Here is an 8,284-nt window from a genome sequence, read left to right as displayed (position 1 = left end):
ATGGATTCTGCCAGCTAGTCTCCCTGCATTACCTTCTTAATTCTCAATGAAGACACTCATTCCCATGTGACAAATGGTAAAACTGAGGTTCAGAAAGGGGCAGCTGCCTTCCCAGTGTAATCCAGCAAGTGAGGGGCTAACCAGGGGTTTGACCCAAGACAGTGTCACTCCAGCTCCTTTCCTAACTGCCCCATCCAGGGAAAAGGAGGGAAAACCAAGACGGCACAGATCAGCGCCTTTGGAGCCCCAGCTACCCGGCTGCTGTGGGGATTCTGTGGGTGGTAGGAAAGGCATTGTAAATATGCATGACATGCAAATATGCCTCTGTAAAACAATGTGGGGGCCCACACGAGATGCCAGAGTACTTTGGAAGATGTAGTGTTGTACAAACACTTGGGTTTCTATGACGATTGCTCCATGGTGTGTCCTTCTCCCCAGGGCTTGTCCAAGGGTCTCAGGGAAGAGGGATTATCCTGGGCAACTCCTAATTGTTATTCTCACCCACTCTTGCAGGCACCAGTATCTCTCCCTCTGCCAGGTGCCTGGTGGACCTGTGTGTGACCAGAACCTGGTCACTCTGGGTGCTGAAGGGCCCTTGTCTCACCCTGCTTCCTGCCAGCACCTCTGATCAAGTGCCCGGAGGGATGTGTGTGCCAGCTCTCGGTCCAGCTCCCCCTCCCAAGATTTCACCTGCTGGTTCCAGACTGGTTCCCATTTTCCCTCTGCACGTAGCTCCCTGGTTGGTAAGTAACTGCGTCGGCAAGCCTGCGCACACGTAATCAGGGCTGCTCACCCGCCCACCCATGCTTGGCACAGTTGGGAAATGCCCAGCCTTCCCACCCTGCGGCACCCACATGCTAGCAAAGGGACCACAGTGAGTTTTTTTATATGCTTGGGCTTAATTTATAGTTTAACTGCTTGTCTTACCCAGTCTTCCTAACAACCCTGGAGGTGGGCACCGTGCTATGCCTGTTTTCCAGAGGAAACAACCTCAGAGGGGCAGCAGCTACCAGAGCATGCATAACCAGCCCAGCTCTATATTGCTCCAAGGCCAGTTCTTGCCCCACCCAAGGGGTGGGGCAATTGGTGACACAGGCGTGGGAAGGAAAGGGGAGCAGTCAGCCATGCTGGAAGCCAGCAAGTGCCAGAAATCAGCCCCAGGTGGCTGAGGGGGATCGTCAGAGTTCCTGAATTTTGGGGAGCCCTGTTGATCCTGCTTTTCCAGCCTTCTCCCACCCACCTTCCTACAGTCCACACCTTGCCTGACCTCAACGTGGGATGAGGTGCCAGCAGCATCTATGACCGTCCACCTGAGGATGCCACAGCCCACCCACACACACACCAGCCCAAGCTGGTCCCATCGTCCTTCCCCAAGACGATCCCAACAGCATCCCTGACTCAGTGCTGTCCACGGCACCGGACCCTCACCATGTTCCTGCATCTCATCGTCTCAAGGCCTTGCAGGCGTGATGAGGCTAGTTCACATATGAGGTAACTGCGGCCCAAATGGGCTCATGGGGCTTGCCCAGAGCCACCTAGCCACCACTCAGGGCTGCATGGAATCATTGGTTTATAGTCTGCCTCCTTATCTGGCCTCAGCTTCCCAAGAGGGAGGAACAACTACTCCATTTCCCACCGGATAATCAGCTGCTGGCACGGGACCTAGCCTAGAATGGGAACACGGTAAATAGTTGTAGAAGGAAGGTGGGGGGAAAAGAAGAAAAGACTCCCTCACCTCCCTCCACCCATACTGGCTGTTGGTCCCTGCTGCACCCACAGAGTTTGTGGTCAGATCAGGCCTGAGCAAGGTGGCCAGCCCTCTCATCTTGATTCTCTCATCTCCCAACACTTGCCCAGCCCCCCGATGGGATGCTTATAAGAAGGGAAAGATTCGTAAATATGTATAATATGCTAATATCATAAGATAATAACAAACTCGTGAAGTTTGCTGTAGATAATATATGTAGAAGGGCTTCTTCAAGAACCAGGAGTTGCATACTCATGCAGTGCCAGCCTGATTATTAATAACTGTGGGAAGGACCCTATTAATTAACGGCCCCTAGCCCATCTCCCTTGATCTGACCCCTGGCCTATTGTAGCAACCCCAGGGCAGCTGTTGTATTTGGCCGAGAAGCCGTCTCAGGAAAAGATGAGAACTGTGTATTGGGGCTCTAATCATTTGCAAACATCCCTGGTTGTGCCCTAAAAATGGACCAGCCAGCGTGTCCTCCCCAGGGACTAAATATGTAGCAAGGGCAACCCGAATAACAGCGAGTATTTCTAGCGAGTATTTCTTGAGCAGTTACTGCATGCCCAGCATTGCACTAAATATTTCATTCTCTTCATCATCTCAGTTAAACATCTGATGATCCTTGGGGAGGTCAAGGGGGAGACTGAGGCATGGCCCTGGGGGAGAAGGCTCCTCTGTCAACATTCCAATCTTCCCAGAAAATGACTGCCATTTGGTGCCCACTTCTGCCCCCCAGGCCAGGCCCAGTGAGAGGGGCAGGTTGTAGCCACCAGGAGCACAGACTAGCTGGCACGTGTGGCCCAGTGACAGAGAACGGGATTCCTTGGCACAAGCTGGGATAGCAGCCGTCAGCATTGCGCCGAAAGATGGAGGCCCCGGGCTGTAGCGAGGGAGGTGTTACTGCTGCTATTTTGCTAACAAGCTGGTTATTTAAGGAACAGCCAAAGTCAAAGTCAGGAAATCAGATGGGGCATCTCTGTGCCCAAGATGGAGGTAGCCAGGGGTCCAGGAGCCTGGCTGGGTCAGGACAGAGTAGCCACACACCTGCTTCCTTCCATTTCCCTGTTATTATTAATTATAGCAATGGCACTATAGAAGTCTGGGGAAGGATTACCTGTGTGATAATTTATTGCAGTAAACATTTTTGGGTTTTCTGTGTATTATATTTCACAGTGAAAAGACTGAAAAGTGTTTATAACAATTATAGTTATTATTTACTGAGCACTTACTAATTTCCAGCCTCCTTGCTAAGCATTTTTACCTTACCTCATTGAACCCTCATGTATTCTCTTCTACCCATTTTTTTTAAAGATTTATTTTTATTTATACAAGAGCTGGGGTACAGGACAGAGTCGCGGGAGGGTGAAAGGATTCATCAGAGACAGAACAGGGAACAGAATAGGCAGACATACCGAAAGCACTGCTGAGGGGAGCAGCGGGCGAGATAGGAGAGGTCTGCCTCGCCACCTGGGATTCTCCCTGGCCGGCCAGGAATTGAACCTGCGCTGCGGAGGCTGCAGACAGCTTCACAGCGCTGCGCTCAACCTGCTGCGCCACCGGGGAGGCCCTCTTCTACCCATTTTTTAAAAAAGATTTTATTTAGCATAGAAGAGCTGGGGTATAGGCCATAAGTGACAGGGTTAAGAGGATTCACCAGAAACAGAGTGGGGAGCAGAGCAGGTGGATTTTCTGAAATACACTGCTAAGGGGAGCAGCAGGTGAGACAGGAAAGGTCTGCTGAGCCATATATGGGCTAGCTTCCTGGTTGGGGATTGAACTCAGGCCATCGTGAATGGTGACAGCGCTGATACTTAACCCCTAGGCCACCAGGGAGGCCCTCTTCTACCCATTTTTACAAAGAAAGTGAGGCTTAGAGAGTAAGTTACTATTCATGTGGTCAAGAGTGCTCAGGTGTGGGGTGAGGAGGCAGGTGAAAAAGTAGATATCCTGACTCAGGCCAGCATCGCTACCTTGTGCTCGAGCATTGGGGCCAGGAGGGCAGGGGCTTCCTCCATTTGTTCCCCAGACATGTGTCAGTGCCTCCATCTGGCATTTTTTATTAAGGCTTGGGAATCCAAGCAGGTGTCTGTGACCATATGCAGCAGATGAGGTGTCCAGGAGCCTGACGGGTCCAAGCAGAGCATTTAGCCACATAATAAGTAACAAAGAATAGCGATGGGGTGTCCCTAGAGATAGTCCAGGGAAGGAGACCAGGGCACACCCAGGAATCATTCAAAGTAAAAAGAGGTCATGCAGATAAGATAGTGTCAGACCCAACCTCTGGACTAACTGGCCAAATTGCCAAATTGCCAGTGGGGTCAAATTGCCATTTCCATGGATGCTAAGCACATCCATTATCTCCCTTAATCTTCAGAACAATACCTGAGATCAGTAGTACTGGCCTCATTTTACAGATGAGGGGGAATGAGTGCCCCAAGGTCACACAGTCAGTGACTGGTAATCTTGAGGTGCTTTGCCAATCTCAGTGTCCTGTAGCCTCGGCAGCAAGTGCTGCTCGGCGCTGGGGTCTGGGCTAGACAGGAATATGGCTTGGAAGCTTGGAGTATGCCATGGGCTAAACTGGAGCCGTGGGGCAGATCTGTGGGTTCCTGAACTGGCTCTGGGGACATGGTATGGAGGGTGGTATCACAAAGGGCTCCTCTGTAGGACTGTTTACTCTGCAGACAGGCACCAGCCCCAGAAGCATTCTGCATTCTCAGGATATTTATTGAGTGCTAGTCCCTGCTAGTCTATGGCCTTCACAGAGCACACAGCCTTGAGATGGGACAGATATTATATAATCACCTGAACAAATAAAGAGAATTAGCAGAAACTCCATCAATGCAATGAAGGAAATTACCATGATGTCCTTATAAATATTAACCGGGCGGGGGACCTGCATGACATGGAATGGTAAAAGAAGACCTCTAAGAAGGTGGCATGTGAGTGGGGACCTGAAGGATGACATAGATCCAGCCGTGCTGTAGAGTATTCGTTGTAACACTGTTGATAGGACAATTGGGAACAACCTATTTATCCATTACCAGGGGATGAGTTAAATCCATTTACTGCAGTCATACAGTGGCACCTGCTGCAGCACTCAAAAATGGGGCCATGGATATAAATTTCCTGTTGCCGAAAAAACTTCACAGTGTGTTGTAGAACTGGGAAAAAAAGAGGTTATAAAACAGCATGGGTGGCATGATATCATTTTTGTAAGAACTACGTGTTTTTCTGAAACTGTTCATAGTGGATGTGGGGGCATAGGAGATTGTTGTCTTCTTGCTTTTTCTGGATTTGAGTCTTTCCTTAGTGTTAGGACTTGGAGGATGGGAGGCACAGGGAGTTTGGGAGCTTTTCTGTCCTGCCCAGGGCAGTTCTCCCCTGCTGCCTACCCCAGTAAGTCTGGGCAAGGCATGGCCTGGGGAATTGCTGAATCTGGGTCATGTCTCAGCTCCACCACTTCTTGGCTGTGTGACTTTGGACAAGTGACTTGCTTTCTCTGAGTCTAAATTTTTCCTTCTGTGAAACAGAGATAAGAATAGCATCAGAGGGTGGTTGTGGGGCTTCAAAGAGTTAAAAGGTACAAAGCGCTAGGACAATCCCAGGGTTGCATCACTGGTGGCAGCTGCCATTATCACCGTGACTGAGGTGACACCTTTTGTGTGCTTGTCATGTCCTGACAGTTCCTCCAATCCTTACTGTTCCTCAAAGCTCATATCTGCCCTCAGTTACTAGGAATCAGACTCAGTTGGGGAATGAGCCCTGGCTACCTCCCCACCAACTTACATGTGAACACTCTCACCAGAGACACTGTAATGGGGACACCCTGGCACAGGATTTGGTTGGTTGTTTTTTTTTTTTTTTTTATGACCACTAAACCTGCTTGGAAAGACAGATACTACTTTAAGGACACAGAGAGAAACTTATACTTGCAAAGTCGAACTCTTGGAATCATGGAATCTTGTTCAAAATAATCTGGCAAGAGTAAACATATGCATTTTATAAGTAAGTTCACCACACCTTTCTTGATGACAATTATAAATTAGAAGTTACCCAATTATCTATCAGCAAGAGATGGTTAAATAAATTAGTTGGCCAGACAATGGTATTCTCATGGGCTGGAGAGACAATACTGTAGATCTGTAGTTGTTGATAAGGAAACATGTCTGTAGTGCATTGAGGAAAAAAGAGGAGGTTATAAAATGATGTACATTGCATGATCTCATTTTGTTTTGGTTTTTGTTTTTTTTTTATTTATTTATTTATTTATTTATACAAGCACTGGGTACAGTCAGAAGCGCGGGAGGGTGAGAGAATTCACCAGAGCCAGAGCGGGGAGCAGAGCAGGCAGAAGGACCGAAGTACACTGCTGAGGGGAGCAGCGGGCGCCAGGAGAGGTCTGCGCGCCATGTGGGACCCTCCGCCAATGGCCGGGGAGCAGCCGGGGGTCAAACCGGCGCTGCAGAGGCTGTGGGCAGCTTCGCAACCCAGCGCTCAACCGCTGCGCCACCGGGGAGTCCCAACATGATCTCATTTTGGTTAAGAAATACATACATGTGTATGCTCCTGTCCAAAGACACACCCAGAAAGACAATCATTAAATTGCTCATAGTGGTTTCCTTTGCTTAGTGAGATATGGATAAACTCTATTTTTATTTTTGCTGGTAATCATTCCAGTACATTTCAGGTGCAAGTGGCAGAAAACTCAGCCCAAACTGGTTTAAACAAAATTGAACTTACTGACTTGTAGTAACTATAAAGTCAATAGTTAACTCAATTCAGCTCAGCTGGATCCAGAAGCTCAGGCACAGTCACTAGGACCCGATTTTTCTCATCATTTCTCAACTCTGCTTCCCAGGGTCTTATAGGGCATCTTTTACAGGCGATAAGATGCCTCACTAGAGAAATATGCAAGCTTTCTTCCAGGGCAGCACAAATGCCAGTCCCACAACTGAGTGTTGGTATTGATTGTTTATATTTGTGTATGTACCCACCCCTCATTCACTCTGATTGGCAGCTTGGGCCTATGCACTGCCCCCCAGCCAGAGGTAGAGTCAACATGGAACCTCATAAATAGGGAATGGGAAAGAGTGCCTTCCCCAAACAGAATGTAGACAGTGACCAAACACGGCACATCCCTCCTCGTGTATTAAATGTCCCACGATGCGTGAGTTTTGCAATCAGAAAAAAAAAATGTGCACAGTCCCTGGCTAAAGATTATCCCACTTACGATTTTTCACCTTTAGAATGGTGCAAAAGAAATATTCATTCAGTACAAACTGTGCTCTGAATTTTAAAGTTTTACCTTTTTCCTGGACTAGCAATATGTTGTAAGATACTCTCCCTCGATGTTGGGCAGCAGCGAGCCACAGGTCCCCATCAGCCCCACTATCACAAGGGTAAAAAGCAACACTCTATGGAATATTTTTCACTTTCAGTTCATTGCTCAGTTAATGACATGAGTTATTCAATACTTTATAATAAACTAGGCTCTGGGTTAGATGATTTTACCCAACTGTACTAATACAATTATTCTGAGGTAGGGTAGGATAGGAGCATTAAATGCATTTCAGATGATGATATTTCAACTTATGACAGGTTTAACAGGACATAACCCCGTCATAAAGTGAAGAATATCTGTACAACCATTGCAAGGAGTCCTGGGCCCAGATCTTACAGTCAGAAGCTCACTGAAGCAACTTCAGACTTTTGGAATCAGAACATCAGAATCTCTCAAGTGGCAGCTGAGCTCAGGAGACATCACCCTCTATAAGTCAGAGCTGGAACTGGCCCTGGTGGGGAGCCTTCCTGGCCTTCAGGATTCTTGTAGTCTTTGGGAAAGTGGAATGTGTAATTTTATACTCACATCTGGAATGTGAGCGTACATACAGGAGCTGGGGGAACACAAAGGCCAGCCTGGTAGCAAGGAAGGCTTCCCGGAGGAGGAAAAGCTCTAGGAAAGAGATTGCCAGGGTTTACCTTGACACTAGTCCACAGGGCCCACACCACTCCCACATAAAGATCAAACAACCCCCCTTCTGAGTAGCTAGTAAAAATTAAATGAAAAACATTGTAAGCAAGAAAAACAACTTATCAAGGCATGTGTTAGGGGAACAAACAGTAGATGAGCTTTGTTCCCCTTGGGCCTTAGATGTCAGGTTAAGAGCTTAAACTTGAAGGCAGCAGGAAGCCTTTGAGGGATATTAAGGGAGGAGGGATGAATCAGCAAGCTCCATGTGACTGGTACTAGAGCACAACCTTGGAGGGGTCAGGTCAACACCCATTGTGGGGACAGAGAGAAGAGACCCAGTGGCCCTTCAAGGGAGCCTTAGAAATCTATTGAAATTCCTCCCCATCCTGGGTCAAATAGTCCTGAGGTATCCAGCCACTGATAGCATACCCCCAGAGATGGGGAGCTCACTCTCTGTTCCTTCCACCTTTGATTAGAAAGCTCCTTTGTAGGACCAAGTCTACAATTGTGCACTGCCCAAGCCCCACCTGGAAAATTTCTCACCAATCACTACTAAGGTT

General features: G+C 48.1%; 1 protein-coding gene across 2 annotated transcripts in view; it reads left to right on the top strand.

Moving 5' to 3' along the window:
- The first annotated feature begins 513 nt into the window (after positions 1–513).
- Positions 514–8,284, top strand: part of DLGAP4 (DLG associated protein 4) — a 131,928-nt gene continuing 124,157 nt past the window's right edge. For both annotated transcript variants that reach the window (XM_037495550.2, XM_037495547.2), the window contains exon 1: positions 514–743. The gene's annotated coding sequence lies outside the window, so the exon portion shown is untranslated. The remainder of the gene's footprint in view (positions 744–8,284) is intronic.

This window comes from Talpa occidentalis, unplaced genomic scaffold (genome assembly GCF_014898055.3).
Source record: "Talpa occidentalis isolate TD23 unplaced genomic scaffold, MPIMG_talOcc4v2.1 talOcc4.10, whole genome shotgun sequence".
NCBI classification, from domain to species: Eukaryota; Metazoa; Chordata; class Mammalia; order Eulipotyphla; family Talpidae; genus Talpa; species Talpa occidentalis.
This window is presented reverse-complemented; position numbering and strand designations above follow the sequence as displayed.